At 45.5% G+C, this 17417-nt stretch overlaps 1 long non-coding RNA gene across 2 annotated transcripts; it reads left to right on the forward strand.

Annotated features, from left to right (window-relative positions):
- The first annotated feature begins 10023 nt into the window (after window positions 1-10023).
- On the forward strand, window positions 10024-13537 carry LOC118888962. Of its 2 annotated transcripts, none has more exons than XR_005018388.1 (3): window positions 10024-10262; window positions 12002-12162; window positions 12957-13537. It is a non-coding gene; the product is annotated as an uncharacterized LOC118888962 (long non-coding RNA). The 2 variants fall into 2 exon arrangements; XR_005018389.1 differs by lacking the exon at window positions 10024-10262 and adding an exon at window positions 11664-11862.
- The last annotated feature ends 3880 nt before the right edge of the window (window positions 13538-17417 follow it).

The raw sequence follows: 17417 nt of genomic DNA on the forward strand, positions 1-17417 counted from the left end.
CATACAAAACTGATTATCTCCCCAAGGTCCCATCTCGAAATACCATCACATTGGCGGTTAGGGCTTCAACATATGGATTTGGAGGGGACACAATTCAGTCCATAGCAGCCAGTATGCATTAAGTAGACACTGTGCATTGATGGGAAGGGTCATATTGGTGGGCAAGATATTAATGTTGATGTTTTCACTATATCTCATCCCGCCTCGACCCGTCAATGGTGCCTGTTCACCTTTGGCTCCTGTACCTCCTAAAATCTCTTCTCTGCCATGGTTTTCTGTGGGTTCCAGTATCATCTCAAAGCTTCTAGGAAGCTTTTTTATTATTATAATAATAGCCAATAATCCTTGCCTCATGTAAACACAACTTATATGACATTATCCATGTTCAGATGTTTGACACGTTTAAAGCACTCAGTAAATGTTAATTATTACTCTTTTATGATAAAAGTATTCCATGCATCCATTAATATCATGTTCTTGAATAATATTTAGGCATATAGGAAAGTTGTTACAAAATATTAAGTGAAAGAAGGAGATTGCAAAGAATATGTACAGTACCATCCCATTTTTATTAAAAAAGCTCATATATGTATAAGACAGATATTATTGTATAGTAATTTAGAGCTCAGTAACTGAAGGTAGGCCTATTTTTTAATCTGTGCACTGTTACTTATTAGCTGTGTGACCTAGAGAAAGTTACTTAACTTCTCTGAATCTCAGTTTCTTTAATCTGTAAAATGGAGAAGATACATATATATATATATATATATATATATATATATGTATCTTCTCTCTATTTTTTGTAATGATATGCTTGCATATCTAGAAAACCCAAGAAATGTGAATGAATTGCAATTTTACATCAGACTTTATGAGAGTTCAGTACAGTAGTTAAATGTACAGTGAACATGTAGAAATCAAAAAACTTTCTTATATGCCAGCAATAATCAGTTAGAAACTATGAAAAAAATACACCAGTCACAAGAGAGGTGTAGGTCAGTGCAAAGAGCTGGGCGTCCCCTCTGTCTAACTCTAGGACACCCGTGCCTAGAAGCAGTGCCATGGTGCCACAGTTTCCCAGGCCTATTAGCCCCTGGCCTTGGCTTTCTCCTTCTCGGGGCTCACGTCCAGTTCAGGGACTGGCTGTTGAGCTCCATGCGGTCCCGTCAACTTCTTCGTTCTCTCGTTCTCTCCCCAGTAGAGATAAAATTGCTCCCATAGCAGATTAGTCTGCACAAATTGTTTCCAGCCTCCCCTGTAGGCAACTTTGTATGTTTTTCTTCACAAAGCCGTTTTTGCTTCTTGAACCACATTTTAATTCCCTTAAAGAGTATTTGCTTGAAATTTGCAGGGAGAAGAATGCTGAGCAGTTTTCCCAGGGAACGTTTGCATGGTCATTAAAATTATGGGTTCAAATCCCGGCTCTCCACTTACTAGCTGCCTTACCTTAGTGAAATCCTTTTGCCTCTCTTTCTATCACTTTCCTCCTCTGCAAAATCAGGGATAACAATGATCTTCACTTTTAGGGATGTTGTGAAGCTTATATAAGTTTATGTATGTAAAGGGTTTAGGACAGTGTCAGGCACATGGGAAGCTCTCAATATATAGGAGCTGCTGTCACCACTAAACAGGAATAGTTTGCCCTCAACAAATATCAAAGGTTTCACCCTTGTAAGCTACAAACTGCTTGCAGCAATTAAACAGGGTTTCCCCACCCCTAGCTTCCATTCAAGAAAGTTTCAAAAATATCAGTCTTAGTTTTAGCCTGGGTCCCTCAACTGCCTAGGACCCCTCAGGGTACACAAGCTCAGATAATAAACTAAGGACTTACCACCTAGATGGACAGACAGAAGTCACCACAGGAAACAACCAGTTTCAGTGAGAACCAGTGAAGAGTTCTCAGACACAAGCATATAAGGAAATATATCTATATAGGAACATACATAAGGAAATACGTGATCTCCACACAATCCTCCCTAAGCCCTGGAGCCACAGGGCTCTATTCATCCAGCGAAGGCAATTCAAACACAACAAAGTCATTTTTATACTCCTTTAAAGTTTGTAAAAACAAGATTCTCTTCTTCCCCTGAGCGTGAGTGTGTGGTACCTTCGCTCTGCCCTACCCCGCGGAAGAGCTGAACCCGCGCTGAATCCAGCCGCTGTTGGCAGCCTTGATCAAGTGCATGGCCCCCGCCCCCTGGGGGTTTCTGGGGCCGAGCCAGGCTTGGCCTCTCAGGCACACGCGGCAGGTAGAAGCGGTGCTTCAGAGCTCCAGCCAACGTGATACTCAGAAGGGTCTCCCACTCACCACCCCTCACCGGGCGTCCAGAACAGGAGTGAAGAACCACTTCACAGCCCTGGGTTTTCTCCCCCAAGGAAAATGCTCGAATCTGAGAAAGAAATTCTCAGGGCAACCCAGGGAACTGAGTCCTGAGCGCTCTTTGCAGACCTCGCTTCTGTACCTTTCATGCTGAAATGTCAAAAAAACCGGTTCACCGCCGGACTAGGGTCTTGACCAATCTGCGCAGGCTGACAGAGGCGGTTTTCCATCAGAAAAGCTTCACAAGACCTGTTACATCAAGTAGAAGCCCGGGCAGAGGCTGAGGAGGGGGATTGTCCAGGTGTTTTGTCATCCCACCCTCCAAAGCCTCCCAGGACACAGGGCGCTACCCTGCACATAACTTAAGGGAGTTCCTTTCCTTTCCCTTTTCTTTTCTTTTCTTCTTTCTTTCTTTCTTTCTTTCGATATTGTGCAATTTAGTTAACTTCTCTAAAAGCCTCATTTTCCTCATCTATGAAATGGGGGGAATAGTAAAAAATACCTCAAAAGACTGTTGTGAAGATTAAACAGGATAATTGTTTTAGTGATATGTCTTTTTTATTTTAAGTTGTTTAGTAATATGTCATACTTAGCAAGCCCTCAATACATGTTGACTATTATTATTATTACTGGTTACTCCTCATATAGTTCATCTTACTAAATTACTATAGCTTTTAGTATTATTTTCAGAAGGTGTAAGTTTTATATGGTTCCCATGTATCACAAGGAAGGACAACTGGGAACATTTGGCTGTTTTTATTTTTCTCCCTCCTTTTTACTTTTTTAAGCTATTTAAACAAATCTTTTCGATATAATTTCTGACTCTGTTCATCCTCAATTCAAAAAAGCCTAAGTATTCTAATCTGAAAGCATTCTAAACTTCGGGGAGGGTCTAAGTCAAGGCACTCTCTGCACGTTCTTTGGGAAAGAATCATTTCTCAACATGAAGAATCACCTCTCGGTTTCTCTCCTTTGCAAGTGATTTTGCCTGGTTGTCTTTTTTTTTTTTTTTTTTAACATCTTTATTGGAGTATAATTGCTTTACAATGTTGTGTTAGTTTCTGCTGTATAACAAAGTGAATCAGCTATAGGTATACATATATCCCCATATCTCTTCCCTCTTGCCTGTCCCTCCCACCCTCCCTACCCCACCCCTCTAGGTGGTCACAAAGCACAGAGCTGATCTCCCTGTGCTATGCGGCTGCTTCCCACTAGCTAGCTGTTTTACATTTGGTAGTGTATATATGTCCATGCCACTCTCTCACTTAGTCCCAGCTTACCCTTCCCCCTCCCCATATCCTCAAGTCCATTCTCTACGTCTACGTCTTTATTCCTGTCCTGCCCCTAGGTTCATCAGTACCATTTTAATTTTTTTTAATACATCTTTATTGGAGTATAATTGCTTTACAATGGTGTGTCAGTTTCTGTTTTATAACAAAGTGAATCAGTTATACATACACATATATCCCCATATCTCTTCCCTTTTGCATCTCCCTTCCTCCCACCCTCCCTATCCCACCCCTCTAGGTGGTCACAAACATCCAGCCGATCTCCCTGTGCTATGCGGCTGCTTCCCACTAGCTGTCTATTTTGCATTTGGTAGTGTATATATGTCCATGCTACTATCTTAAAGCTGGACGGCCACGTGCTCCTGTATGAAGGAGGCATCACTCATGCTAGAGAAATGTAAAGACCCCAGATCAGTTTGCTCCATACAGAGAGGAAAGTCTCTGTGCTCCTCTAGGCAAAGGTTCCAGAGACCGGCACGCTCTCTTGCATCGTTCTCCTTTCTGGGTTTCCATGGCCTCATCGCAGCCCAGACTCTGACCATTTAAGTCTGGATTCTCATTCCCGGCTCCCATTCTTAACCTTTTTGTGGGTGGAGCCCTTTGAGAATCTGAGAAAACTGTAGACCTTCTTCTCAGAAAAATGTATAAATGCAAATACACATTTTTGCAGATAGTTTTCAGAAAAATTCACCTAGTTTTCTGTATCTCATTCAAGAACTACAGACCCCAAGTTAAAAACTCCTGCTTTAAGCAAACATAATTTTATGTTTTAAAAAGTGATAAATTCAGAAACAATGATTCCCTTAAATCACAAACCAACCTAGGGCACATAAACCAGGATTTGCTTTGTGAAAATTTTGTTTTCATATAATGTTTTAGGAACATGTCTAATTGCCTGCATGAGGTGCATTTGCAATCAACATCTCTGTGTTCCCCTAGAAATGCAGTTAGAAATATCAGTGGCACAGATGGCCATCATCAGAACTGGCCAGAACTCAGAGCTAGAAACCACACATAGAGTGGTAGTAAGTTTTTTTGTCACTGGAAGGTGGGCAGCTACTCAGTAGACAGAAATGTCTTCATCAGATGGGGATTGGACTCTATGACCTGAACAGCCCCATTCAGCATATGAGTCAAAGGTTCTAAGACCCACGTAAACCTGGAGAAGTCTCAGACCACAAGTCCATCCCCGCTCAGCTGCTGATGGCTTTGTGAGAGGCCAGGTACCTGATGGGGACAGACTAAGTACATATTGGCTCGCTCACCTGAGGCCACAGTCAACCTCCCTGCACTGGCCCATGTTGTTCCAAATAGCAACCGTTAGTTCCCTGCCAACCAGAGGCCCTATTGTTCTTTTACAAAAATATCAGATAATCCCAGCCCAAGTCATTCCAAGGCCATTTCCCCCTGGCTTCTTGTGTTTTGAGTAGACAAGGTCTTACTATAATCTTGAATATCATTGTTAGTCATGGACTGATATTTCTTCTTCTGCATCCACCTCCAGTGTTTGAACCCTCATACAAAGGGTGCTTAGTTGCAAGGCAAAGATCTGATGCATTGATCTGGTAGCACTTTCTCCTTTAAAAACCTTTTTCTTTGAAAATAAGGGGTTGTACAGTATGTTCGAAGGAGCACTGGATTGAGAGCCCTAGTTCCTTCATATCTTGCCTCCCTGCCTCTCTGAGCCTCACGTCCCTCTATCAGACACACAACAATTCTTACCCTGCTTCTCTCACAGACGTCTTGTAAGATTCAACTAAGATAGGGTGTATATAAATACTTCGTTAACTGTAAAGTGTTAGACAAGCAGAAGAATTCATAACCATTATTTCATTTAAGTGTCAAACCAACTCCATGGGCTACACAGATCCTTATTGTTCTGTCATGCTTTCCTTCGCTCTCTTGCGCTCTCCCTCCCTCTCTTTCATTCACTAAACCTTTAGAGGCCGTATTATTACCAGGCACTATATGTAGCTTAAATAAGTGCTTACAGAATCAGAAACGGGCTTAGAAAAGTGAAATAACACTTCCAAGCTCACACTGCTAGGTGGCAAGGAACTGGGACGCCCTCTCTCTTCCCCCTCCCCCTCCCCTCCCCCTCCCCCCTCCCCTCCCCCTCCCTTCCCCCTCCCCCCTCCCCCAAGACCAGATTCCTTCCGTTACTTCATATTGGCGGTCCCAGAACATCCCTCCCTCCACTGGAATAAGAAATTGTTACTCACTTCTGAAAAATAAATCCTCAACCTTCTTTGAGACCTGTAAGGCAGTTGGTCCTGTTTCCTCCTTGTGCCTGGGTGGGTGGGATGGGGAGGGGATGGGGAGAGGGTGAGGCAGGCCCCTTGGACTTGACTCCTCTATGTCGGAACTGTTGGCTAGGTATATGGCTTCCGGAAGATGGCTGAGTACCTTCACGCTCCCTCTTTCCCCGCCCCCCTTTTCTAATTTGCAAGTTGTAAAAACGTGTCGCCCCCCCCAAATGCACCAGGTGCCTCCAACTTTCTAATTGAGCAAGGCAGCCTCCTTCCCAGCCAAGAGCCTTGAAATATTTATCCACATTTTAGTTTCACTGAATTAATGCCTTAAGCTGGTGAGCAATCCAACTGGAGGTCAACGTTCGTTTCCTAAAGTTGTCCAGTGTCTGTGTGGTATTCAGACCTGAAAATGATGACTCGACTCCGGACTGCAAACTCCCCAGAGTGCGCCCTGGAGATGGAAGCCAGCCCACATTGCTTTCTGATCAGTCAGCATAAATGATCCTCTCGTTCGAGTTCAAGGTGGGCTCAGAACTGAAGCTGCCTTGAGATAAAGCAGATCAGCCCCATTCACCCCTGGGGGAAGGCCTCTGAGCAGGGGAAAGGCCCCTCCGGTCAGGGGAGACATCCGCTCCCCTTGGCTTTGGGCTGTACCAGTTGGCAGATGAAGCTCTGTGCAAATGCTGGCCAGACCAAAATGGTGCCGAGACAGCCACGGTGCTGTTTAGCAGAAAAGAAAGGAAACATCTGCAAGCCCTGCCTTGGTGCTGAGCAGGGACAGCCTGCGGCTTTTTCTCATGGGCCCACGGTGGGCCAGCTCCTGACTGATCAGAATGGTTCCCTGAAACAAATGCATTTGAAAGATATTTTTCATCCCCCATGCCCCTCCACAGGAAATTCTTGTGTTTAGTCATCCTTACTACATGGGCTGAGTCAGCAAGCTCTGCTTTAACCACAGCTGCTTTCAAATGGTAAGCTAAGAAGACCAGTTAGTCAGCTGAGGAGGCTTGGCTGAAACACTTTGACAGCCGGAGCTCCAAAATCAGATGGATACATTGGAGGACTTGCAAGTTGGGCACTGCTCAATGCCTTTGAGTCCTTCTGGGTGGGCCTCAATTACTCTTTAGTATGTTGGTGCTCCAGAGCATTCCAGAACTAGGAGGGACAATAGTTTGAGTGGCTTAAGAGAGCAGTATGGTGCAGTGGCCTAAGCTTTCAGCCTAGGATTTAAATCCTGGGTCTGCTAATAATTAGCTATCTGACTATAGGGCAATTGTCCCCTCTCCCTGGGTCTTAGCATTCTCACCCTTAAAATCAAGGCTTGGATAAAATGACCTCTAAGGGCTCTTCCTGCTCGAATGGTCTATGAGACAATCTAGGACAGTTGGCCAGCCATTCTTTCCCCAATTTACCAGGGAAAGACACTACATAACCTGTTTTGGGAATCTGGCCCAGTATTTTATCCTTCTGTGGTAAAAATCTCTTCCCTGGGTCCAACCACCATCTGTTTTCTCTTGTTTGGGCCTCTGTAGGCATGGAATACCCCCAGGGAACATTCTTTTCTAAAGATCCTTTGTCAACTCCAAGAGCCTTCAAGTCAGAGTTCTGTTAAGTCCTCCGCAACCAGGGGAGACAACTGCTTTGGTTTAAATGACCACACTTTCCCTCTCATGGGATAGTTTCCCACCCTTTTGGTCATTATCACCGACTTGGGAACCTAGAGAGACTAAGACTGGGGTAGACTAACTCTCCAGTAGGCAGTTAGCTCTGTTGAAGGAAGTCACCTCATCCAGACCAGACACCTCACACAAGTTGACCTAGACCACAGAGACACATGACACACGAGAAAGGACAGCTCTGTGTTATGTGACCCTCACCACTCCTGGATCCATACCTGGACATGGACAGCCAGTGATGAAAATGGCTGACATTTACTGAACACTTAATATGTATGCGTTGGACATTGTTCTAAGCACTTTAACGTGTTTATCTGATCTCATTTAATCCTCACAACAGTATGATGATTAATCATATTTTACAGATTAGGAAACTGCGCCACATAGAGGTTAGTTAACTGAATCGAGGTTAAATAGCTAGTAAACGGGAGAGCTGCTATTCTAACCCAGGACGGCTGGCTCGGAGGTGGGACCAGCACAATCGGAGAACTGAGCTGGTACCCATGTTTCTGGCTCCCGTGAGGACTGCTTGCCCCGCCTGCCTCACGCGCCTGCATCCCTTGTCAGGAGCAGGGGCCTGCCCTCGTTTCCATGGCATTCTGTGCCCCTTCTACAGAGAAAAAAGCTTTCTCAGGCACAGCTGCCAAATGTTGACTTTACGACACTGGAAATGGGTCGTGTTTTCCTCTTAAAAGAGTAACATAGGGAAAGAACACTATATAAAATGGGTTTCCCCAAACTAAAGAAAGTGTTGGAAAATGGCCACGTTGCTCTGTGCTGGTAAGTCCATGAGATTTGTCAAATGTCAGAGTTTGGGGAGAACTTACAGCTTGTCTAGTCAAAGTCCTTCATGTTACAGATGGGGAAGCTGAAGATGAGAAAGTGGGATTAGGTACACGGGGGACTGAGGGTTAGAGGGAGCTTCGAAGGTTGGGAAAGGAACAGAAATGACAGAGTTGGCCTAATTTATAATTTCCCTTCCTTTCCCTACAAGGAAATCGGAAGGAGGGATTCACCCACACCAGAGCCTCTTCTTCCCGTGCACTGCCCCAGCTCCTGGCATAACAGGGGTGCCATGCGGTGGGCTTCACGTGCAGTGAGACACAAAGCCACTGCCACATTCAGATGGCCGTGGTCCATGGCTGAACAGCAATGGCCCTGTTACCTGTCTTAACACCAGACCTGCTTACAAAATGGATCCCACAGTGACAATCACAAACGGCTTTGGGGAAAACCACTTCTGTTGAAAAAGCAGCTGATCAAAAAGTTTGGACTGATGACTGTGATCCAAGGATACCTCTCAAAGCCTATTATAATGAGAGCTCAATGGAACCATCTTACTTTTCCTTATTGAATGTGCAGACATTATTGAAATATTTTTCAAGCCAAAAGGCTTGTGAAGTATTATTTTAAAATAAATTTTATGACCGTATAAAATTTCACTGATCCTGACACAGGAGTCAATGTAGAAAAACAGAAAGGACCTGAGGCTTAGTCTTTGGTTAAAGCCGCCCAGGAATTGGCCCAAGGGAATGGTATCTTAATGGCTGTTTTCAAAGAAACAGTAGATCTTCTTCCATTCCCCAGTGTTAACCCACAAGGTACTTTCCAGTCTCTTCCTCCTAAACTCAAAAAAGAAAAAAGCACCAGAGTTTAAAAATAAAAGGTACAGAATTGGAGATTTGGCCTAATTTGCCTGCTACTGAGTTTTACATACAATAAAACCTTATGAAGTGTCCTGTCTCCTAGGTGCAGCTATAGCTAGGCTGGGACAGACGGTTGAGAGACCCACATCATGTGTTGGGGTGTAGTCTATTACAGCCTACTGACTTTCCCACATGGTAAAGTTGGCCGCACACAACTTTACCTTATGAATAACCAAATGAACTCCCCTTCATTTTATAGGGTGGCTAAAGCCTGATTACCTTTCACCATCAGCCAACCTCTTAATTCCTCCCAGGTTGCAGCTGGGCTCCAGGAACATGGAGGAAGTTTGGTGTGGGAGGGAAGACAGAGGTTGGGAGAGGGACAGGGGCACATATATATGCGTGCATGGCACACACAGTCACGTGTGAAGATTTCTTATAGGTAGTCAGTACTTCGAAGCTAGAAAAAAAAAAAAACCCCAGCCTTTGTAGTGTTAGGGGATGACATTTCCTTACAAAAATCAATGATTTGGTCATTACCATTTCATGGTTGCTGGCAGCCGTCCTCCTCTGCTTTCTAACAATTTCCATTTTAGGCACTGACAGGCCCTTCAAAGTGATTCAGCCAAATATCCACCCAAAGTTGCGTATTTGGCAGTTTCATACTTGAGAAATCTGGGGCCTCTGGGCAAAAATGTCAGGAAGGGCTCCCTCCTTCTTTGTCAGTTGCGAAACAAACAGATCACCATAAACAGTCACCGGGGGCTCCTTGGGCAGCCGCGCCGAAGGGAGGGGGAGGAGCGGAAGTTGTTGGCAGGGGCTGCTTCCCCGGCTCTCGCTCCCCGTGGCTGCTTGCACTTTTCCTGAAGGCCAGAGCTGCCTCCGTCGTTAACCCCCAGCAAGGTGAGGCACAGCTCTCTGGCAAGCAGGCATCCGCCGCTAATGGCAGGCAATGAGCAGAGACGGAAATCCCTGGGACGTGATTCTCTGAGGCTGGGAAGGCTAGGAATCCTTTGGAAGCTCACTGTCTGGACCTCCAAGCAGGCTGTCACCATGGATCCTCGCTGGGCGACTTCCAGGTTGGTCTTTGCAGCCCACCTGGGCCCCGGAGCCACCACAAGGCTTAGAGCACTTCGGTTTGCCCAGTGGGGGGCATCTCCCAGGTAGCCTCCTGCCTGCCCAGCAGCTCTAAGAATCTGATTCCCCAAAGTCCTTTCACATGTCTCCCTCGGCCTTAAAGGCTGTCCCCCGGCTCTTTAAGTGACTGCCCCCCCCCCCCCCCACAACTCAGGACTCACTCTAAATGTTAGGCTACCTTGGCGAGGCCGTCCTGACTCCTCAGCCTGGGCCCCCACTGAATTTTCTCTTTCCCAGAACCTATTTTTCTCCTGCTCAAAGCACTCATTACCATTCATAACCATGTCTTTATTTGTGTGTTGGCTTGCTTATTACTCATCTCTCCTCTGACACAGTAAGCTCCATGAAGGCTGGGGCCACCTTTATTTTGTTCAACAATGTACTCCCAAATGCCTATCATAGTGCCTGGCACATAGTAGATGCTCAATAAATATTTCTTGAGTGGATGAATAAAATGCTGGTATTCTGCTTACTAGTCCATTCTGTGGAAATTTAAAAAGCACTCCTATTGTCTCCATGCATAGGTCTCTCCCTAAAAGCGTCTTGCATTTGACTGTTGCAGCTTGTGTATCTGGGGGGAGAGAGCTAGCTAGCACCCAGCTACTTCCTTTCCCTGTCCACTTCCTCCTTCTTCATTGGGCCATGGTGCCCACCATCAGGCAGCTTTTTGGTTAGTGCTGGGGATTTGCCAAAAGGAACTGACTTTAATAGCAGTGTATCAAAATGTTACCTGGGGGGCCAGACTATGATGATACTTGATAATAATCCTCGAGTTCACCTTCCCTTCCCTTTGGGTGCTACTTTTAAGAAGTTATTTAGATTCCCTGTCTGAAAACAATGGCCAATATTCTCGAAGCTACAAATAAAGTCAAGTTGCTATGATGTCTGAAAACTTCTCTCCTTTCAGTTTGCCAGCCTGCCTTCTGGGAGCCTCTTGCAAGGCTGTCTGCTCTATTAAATAAATAGCCACAGCCATCCTGTTCCTCACGCCGGCTTAGTTCCTCTTCCTTTGAAATTAAGTAATGAAGAGAGATGAGTTACCAGATCTCCAGCATTTGAAAATGGTTCCCAAAGGGTTACCATGCCTTCTGTTCCCTTTCTTCCTGTCACTAGCTGCGACAACACGGGCGTTCACGTGGTTTAGAAAGGTATGGAAGGCCCTGTGCTCTTTGATTATACTATTGAATGGCAACCAATCCGTTTATTTCTGCTATATCATTCCCTAACACTACCAAGGAAGGTTTTCCCTCATCCCTAGTTTAAAATATTAATCATCTCAACTCTGAAAATCTTTTCAAAAAAGTCTATCACCATTTCAAATGTGTTTCTTTTGGCCTGGAAATTCTATCGCTTGGAATTGATCCCGCATATATACCAGGATGCAAAGATGTACGTACATCCAGAGTGTTCACCGAAACTGCTTGTAATAGTGGTGCTCCCACAAAATGGAACCCTGAGCAGTCACAAAAAGGGTACGACAGATCTACATGTATGGTCACAGAAAGATCTCCATGATGTCCTAAAGGAAACAAGCAAAGTTCGGTACAGTCGGATCCCATATGTCTTTAGAGTCTGTCCCTCCTCCTCCCAGTGATTTCACTGAGCCCTTCCTTGCTTTTCCTCCCCTTTCATTGGTTCAGCCTTCTAACTGGTTCCCTAATCCCAGGGTTTCTCTTTCCAGTTCATCTTTCCCACCAACTGGAATGAACATTCTAGAACATCATTTCTGTCAGATCTCTACTGCCAGAGGGAGGGAGAGTCCCAAGCAACCAAGCCATCGCAATGACAGAGGCAGGGTGGTGGAGTGTTTCCATGCTCTGGAATGGAGACCTGGATTTGAAGGTAGGTTCCACCACTGACTAGCTGTGTGACTTAGGGCAAATGAATTAACCTCTCTGAGTCTCAGCTTCCTCATCCGAAAAGTAGTCACAGGGTGGTTGTGAGGAAGAAATGAGAAAAGCATGTGAAGAGCTCAGCATGGTGCCTGGCACATAGTAAGCACTCAATAAATGGTAGTGTTATTATTATTATTAAACCAGGAATTGGTTTATTTGAAGTTCTTTGAGAAATGCTTTGTAACTTTATAACACCTTTTGGGTGAAGAAGGTTTGTACATTTCCTTCACTTTTACTGGGTATCTAGTACCCATTGTGTACAGTAAGGCTGCCTTTGTTTGTCTATTTTTCCTGGTATGCACTACGAAAGCTGCCTCTCTTGTACTCCAGAATCTGGAGGACGTGTCTAAGTCCCTTGGATCCATGGCCTTCTGGAGTTTCTCTATAAACTTTGATCATATGACATCCTGTCTATGCCTTCATCTTCCCCGACTATTTTGCTCTAATCTTTCCTGCCTGCCCATGTAGGGCAGCCTCCCAGTGACTTCGGCCTTTTCCTGGCTTCATTAAGTCTTTCTTTATGGCTGCCTGTTTTGTGTTTCTCTTCTTTGGGATCAGGTGACTATTTTACTCCACTAATTCTTTAAAACCAAAAGGGCTGTTAGCTGGTGCTGTGGAATGAAAGGGCATGCCAGTTCTGTTGTTGTTTTTTTTTTTTCTGGTAGAATCCTAATTTTATGCCATTATTGTGAAAAGGCAATCATGTTTTTATATTCCATTTTGAATTCCTTCTCTTTCAAGTGGGCTCCCAGAGCGGAGTCACGTCTCAGCTCTGCCTGGGGGCCAATTCACTGTGTGACCTTGGGCGCATCAAAGAGACTCCTGTACCTGTCTCCTTGCCAGCAAGATGAGGGTGTTGGATCCGGGTTCCTAGCGTGTCTGCCAGCTCGGATGTTAAGTTCTTCTATGGTGTGGATGGGGTCCTGGAGGCAGTGACTACGGCTGAAGTTCTCTCATTATCCCCATGCCAGCGACTGGGACAGTTTCGTATATTTCTAAGCGCCCATCTTTCAAAAATTCTTCTATTGTATATGAAACGTCAAAAAAATTGGTTTTTCCTTTTCTCTGGGGCTCACCCCAGCAGCAAGCCGTAAGCCCCACTTACGCTGATAAGAACCGAACACGCTGACCTCTGGTCAGATCTGATGGCAAAGGACGTTTCTCTCATCACCACCTCTGTTCCCAGGATCGCCATCCTCCCACGCTTACATCCCTTGATACCTTCCAGGCAAATGCTGAATGGTTGATTATTTGCCCAGATGATTTTAGCATGCCCTCACTTGGATTTTGCCTCCAAAGTCTTTTTATTGAGAATTTTAATATTAAACATACACTAAGTCTCAAGCTTGATTTTAACTGATCCCACATGAAGGAATGATTTTCAACTCATAACACATGAGGAACATCTGTTCTGCTTATTTGAATTCAGGCAGTACCGTTATTATTATTATAGAAGCTGACTGTCAAGTATCAATATTTGTCTCTTTTAGTTCCATTGGACTTTCCGGAGTGCCACTCCCATTGGTGGAGCTTTGAAACATACATCCTGGAGTCTAGAAAACAGTGGGACAACGCCCATTTTCCTTTCCCTTTTCCCCAACTTTGGCTGCCAAGCTTGGGTCAGGCCCTGGCTATCTCTTGCATACATGGTTGGGCGTGAGAGTCCCTGTCAGATGCAACCAGAGTCCTGTTCAAAAGTCCAGACATCAGGTGCACAGCCTTCAAGGCTGCCCCACGAAGGCCACCCCAGACCTTTGTTTGAAACAATCAGATCTTCAGTCCCCAGGGGGAATTTGGCTGAGCTGAGTTACATCCCTCTGGAGCCTCTAGATGGGTCATGAAGGAGAAAATCTTCAGAAAAAAACCTTTGGAAAAGGTTCTCATCTTTGATGTTAGGACGCTCTGGTGTCTGACAATCAGTTAGTATTTGTTTCTAACAATCAAATACCAAAGCGTGTGTATGATTTACTTAAGAAAATAAACTCAAGCAGATTCAAGGGGTTCTTTATAAATAACTGTCAGTAATATTCCCATATGCTCTCATGAGTAGGAGGGAAAGGGGTGGGGTTATAGTCAGTGCTCTGGGAACTAAAGAAAACTCTGGGTATGCCCAAGGGCATGTGAACACTAAGGGCACTCATGCCAGGCTCCTATCCCTGGCAGCACGGGGGGTATTTTAACAAGGGCCTCATGAGGTTATTCCCCTGCCTATGGGGTCTTAGAGGCAGGCAAGACGGGGCAGGCAGCACCTACCACAAAGGCAGTAGGTTGGCTCTAACTAAGCAGATTGGCTCAAAGTCAGGCTAAATATGTGATAAATAAGGGGAGGGCTTAAGTTGGAATCTTAACTACTAGTGTGACCTTGCCTAAGTCACTCAATTTCTTCGAGCCCCAGACTACTCACCTTTAAAATGGGACATTACTATTACCTGCTCGAGAGAGTTGTGAGGATTAAACGGGACGGTGTAAATAAATCACCCAGCACGTGTCTTGGGTGAGCTAAGCACTGCATGCCAAAAACATAGCAGCTGCTGCTACCTGGCGTGCATCTGAGGCCGAAGCCTCATGCCTATTACAACAACTAGCACGTGTAGGTACTAAAAAAAAGTGCTGGCTTGACAAAAAAAGGCCACGTATTGTCTGAGTCCACTTATATGAAATATCCAGATTACGTAAATCCCTAGAGACAGAAAGTAGATTAGCGGTTTCCAGGAACTGGTGATCGGGGGATGGGGAATGACTGCTTAATAGGTATGGGGTCTCCTTTGTGGGTAATGAAAATGTTCCAGAACTAGACAGAGGTGATGATTGCACAACGTCGTGAACGTACTCAATGCCACTGACTCGTGCACTTTAAAATGGTTAAAATGGTTAAGTTTTGTGTTATTTGTATTTTACCACAAAAAATTCGCTGGCTTGGATTTAGCACTTTCTTCTCTTTTGTGGGTCTCTAATTCGCAGACAGCCCTGAGACAGTGCACACATACGGAGGCTGATAATCGCTATCTGCTTCCACCCCAGGGCGGGCTGGAGGCACTGGCTATGAGGCATGCACGCTCTAGGCCGACGCCCCGCAAAACACCTGGGCCCTCGCACTCATGTCATGCGAGCTGGTTGGTGGCTCTCTTGGCCTTGCCCCTGACCTGAGCCCGTGTAGGAGGAGTGAGAACAGTAGGAAAGGTGCCAGCAAGAACCAGATGATTAGGCTGAGGCCCAGCAGAAATAGTGGTGTCCAGCTCCAAGCCTACTGTTTCTCAGTCCCGGTGGGAGCCACTGACAGCCCTGCTCTCGGGAAAGGCCACTGTCCACGCTGCTGCAGGGAGCCCAGTGGGGCTCATGTGATTATTAAACCCGTGCTGTACCCTCCTTCCTTGAGCAATCACCCAACACTCCAAATGCCTAGATCCTTGAGCTACTACCAGGAATGTCCCTGGAGTGAATTCATTTTGGGGGCATTGAGGGACGGGTTCCAATCTGGGGTCTAGAGGGTGACCGGTTGCATTTGAGATTTGTTACCCAATAAAAATCTCTGCTAAGGCCCAGGACTGAAATAACTCAGCTGGGTTCTGGACTCAGCAGGGATCATTCATTAGCTAACACTTCTCATCTGTGATAGTTACAGACAGGTTTTTTCATGCCCCCCGAAATGGGCTTCAATGTTGCAGCTGGCAGACAGCTGTGGCCTCACAGTGTTTACATTACCCAGACTAATGCAGTCTGTGCAGGAGACACAGAATGAATCTGATTTAGCTTTTGGAAAATGGGATTTCGAAAAGTTCCGTGGTTTTTCTCTCGCCCCTCCCTTCCCGGACTGCAGAAAGACTGAGGTGGAACGAAACAGGCACGGCTAGGAAAGGAGGACTCCTGTTTCTCAGGCTGATGCTTTTCTTTGTTTGGGACTTCTTTATTTGACACCTCCAGGTGGCGGGTGCTGAGCTGAGACCATGGGATTAAGATGACCAAACGTCAGGTCATCACTCTGCAGCCTGGTCTTACTGGGCCAGCACGAGCTCACTGGGGACTTAGCACAGCATGCACAGAGACAGCTGGGCAAAGTCCCCTCAGCAATGGGCTAGTCCCTTTCGCTCTAGATGTGAAAAGAACTGAAGGGCCAGGGTCCCCATACAGAGCTGGGTCCATGACCAATTGCCCACAAAATGGAAGCAGGGGCTGGTTAATCCTACTAGGGTCTGTAGGACCTACCACACCACTTCCTGAGGAACCTACTCAAGTTCAACAGTCATTTTATTTTACTTCCTCAAGTCATTGTTAAATAAGTTTCCCAAATCGTGTGCATTCTTTCTTCAAAATGCATCTGACATCCTCCCTTCTCCTCAGTCACCATTGCTACTGCTTGGGGTCAGGGCCATATTTCCTCATATCTGTACGAGGGCAACATCTTTCTAAACTGATCTCCTCTCCCCGGGCTTCTCTTCCTGATGGCTCTTCCAAATATCTAACCTTGTATCCCATCACATACCGTCCTGTCCCAACTCATCCCATCAAGAAACATTTCCTGAGTGCCGGCCACGGGTTAAACCCTTTGCTATGCATTAGAGATATACACATCAACCAGATATATAAACTCTTCCCACAAGAAAATCAGTTTGAAGGGGAGAACTCCAAGGGAGCAGAGAATTACAGGAAAGTGTGAAAAGTGTTATGACAGGGCCCAGGGGATTGTGGGAGCCCAGAGGAGCACACCGAACCCGGTGTTGAGGGGAGGGTGAAGAGAAGCTTCCCCTGACCTGGTTTTCATCTGGCTGCTTGCCTCCTCAAACCCCTCCATTGCTTTCATGATCTGTCTCCAACTTTCTTTTTTCAATCAAATATCCCATGACTCTCTTAAAAGAAATCTCTATTCCAGAAAGACTGGTCCTCTTGCCTGTTATTCAACATATATAAACTCCGCTACCTCTTCAACTTTGCCCTTGCCCTTGGCCATTATCTGTCTTATTTGGGGCTGGATGGCTCCTGTTGGACAGGCAACACGTCTTCCCCCTCTCCTCCAGCACCAGCACAGTGCCTGGCACACAGTGTCTGACGACTGATGACCTACTCAGCACGTTTTCTTTTCACTATGGTACTGATCTGACTCACACAAGCAGGATAAATGATTTGGCCTCTATAAAACAGGGCTATCAGAAAAATCTGCGAATGCAGATGAAGGGGTTTGGAAAACTACTGATAAGTTTAGGTCAC

The sequence above is a fragment of the Balaenoptera musculus genome, chromosome X (genome assembly GCF_009873245.2).
Source record: "Balaenoptera musculus isolate JJ_BM4_2016_0621 chromosome X, mBalMus1.pri.v3, whole genome shotgun sequence".
Classification (NCBI taxonomy): Eukaryota; Metazoa; Chordata; class Mammalia; order Artiodactyla; family Balaenopteridae; genus Balaenoptera; species Balaenoptera musculus.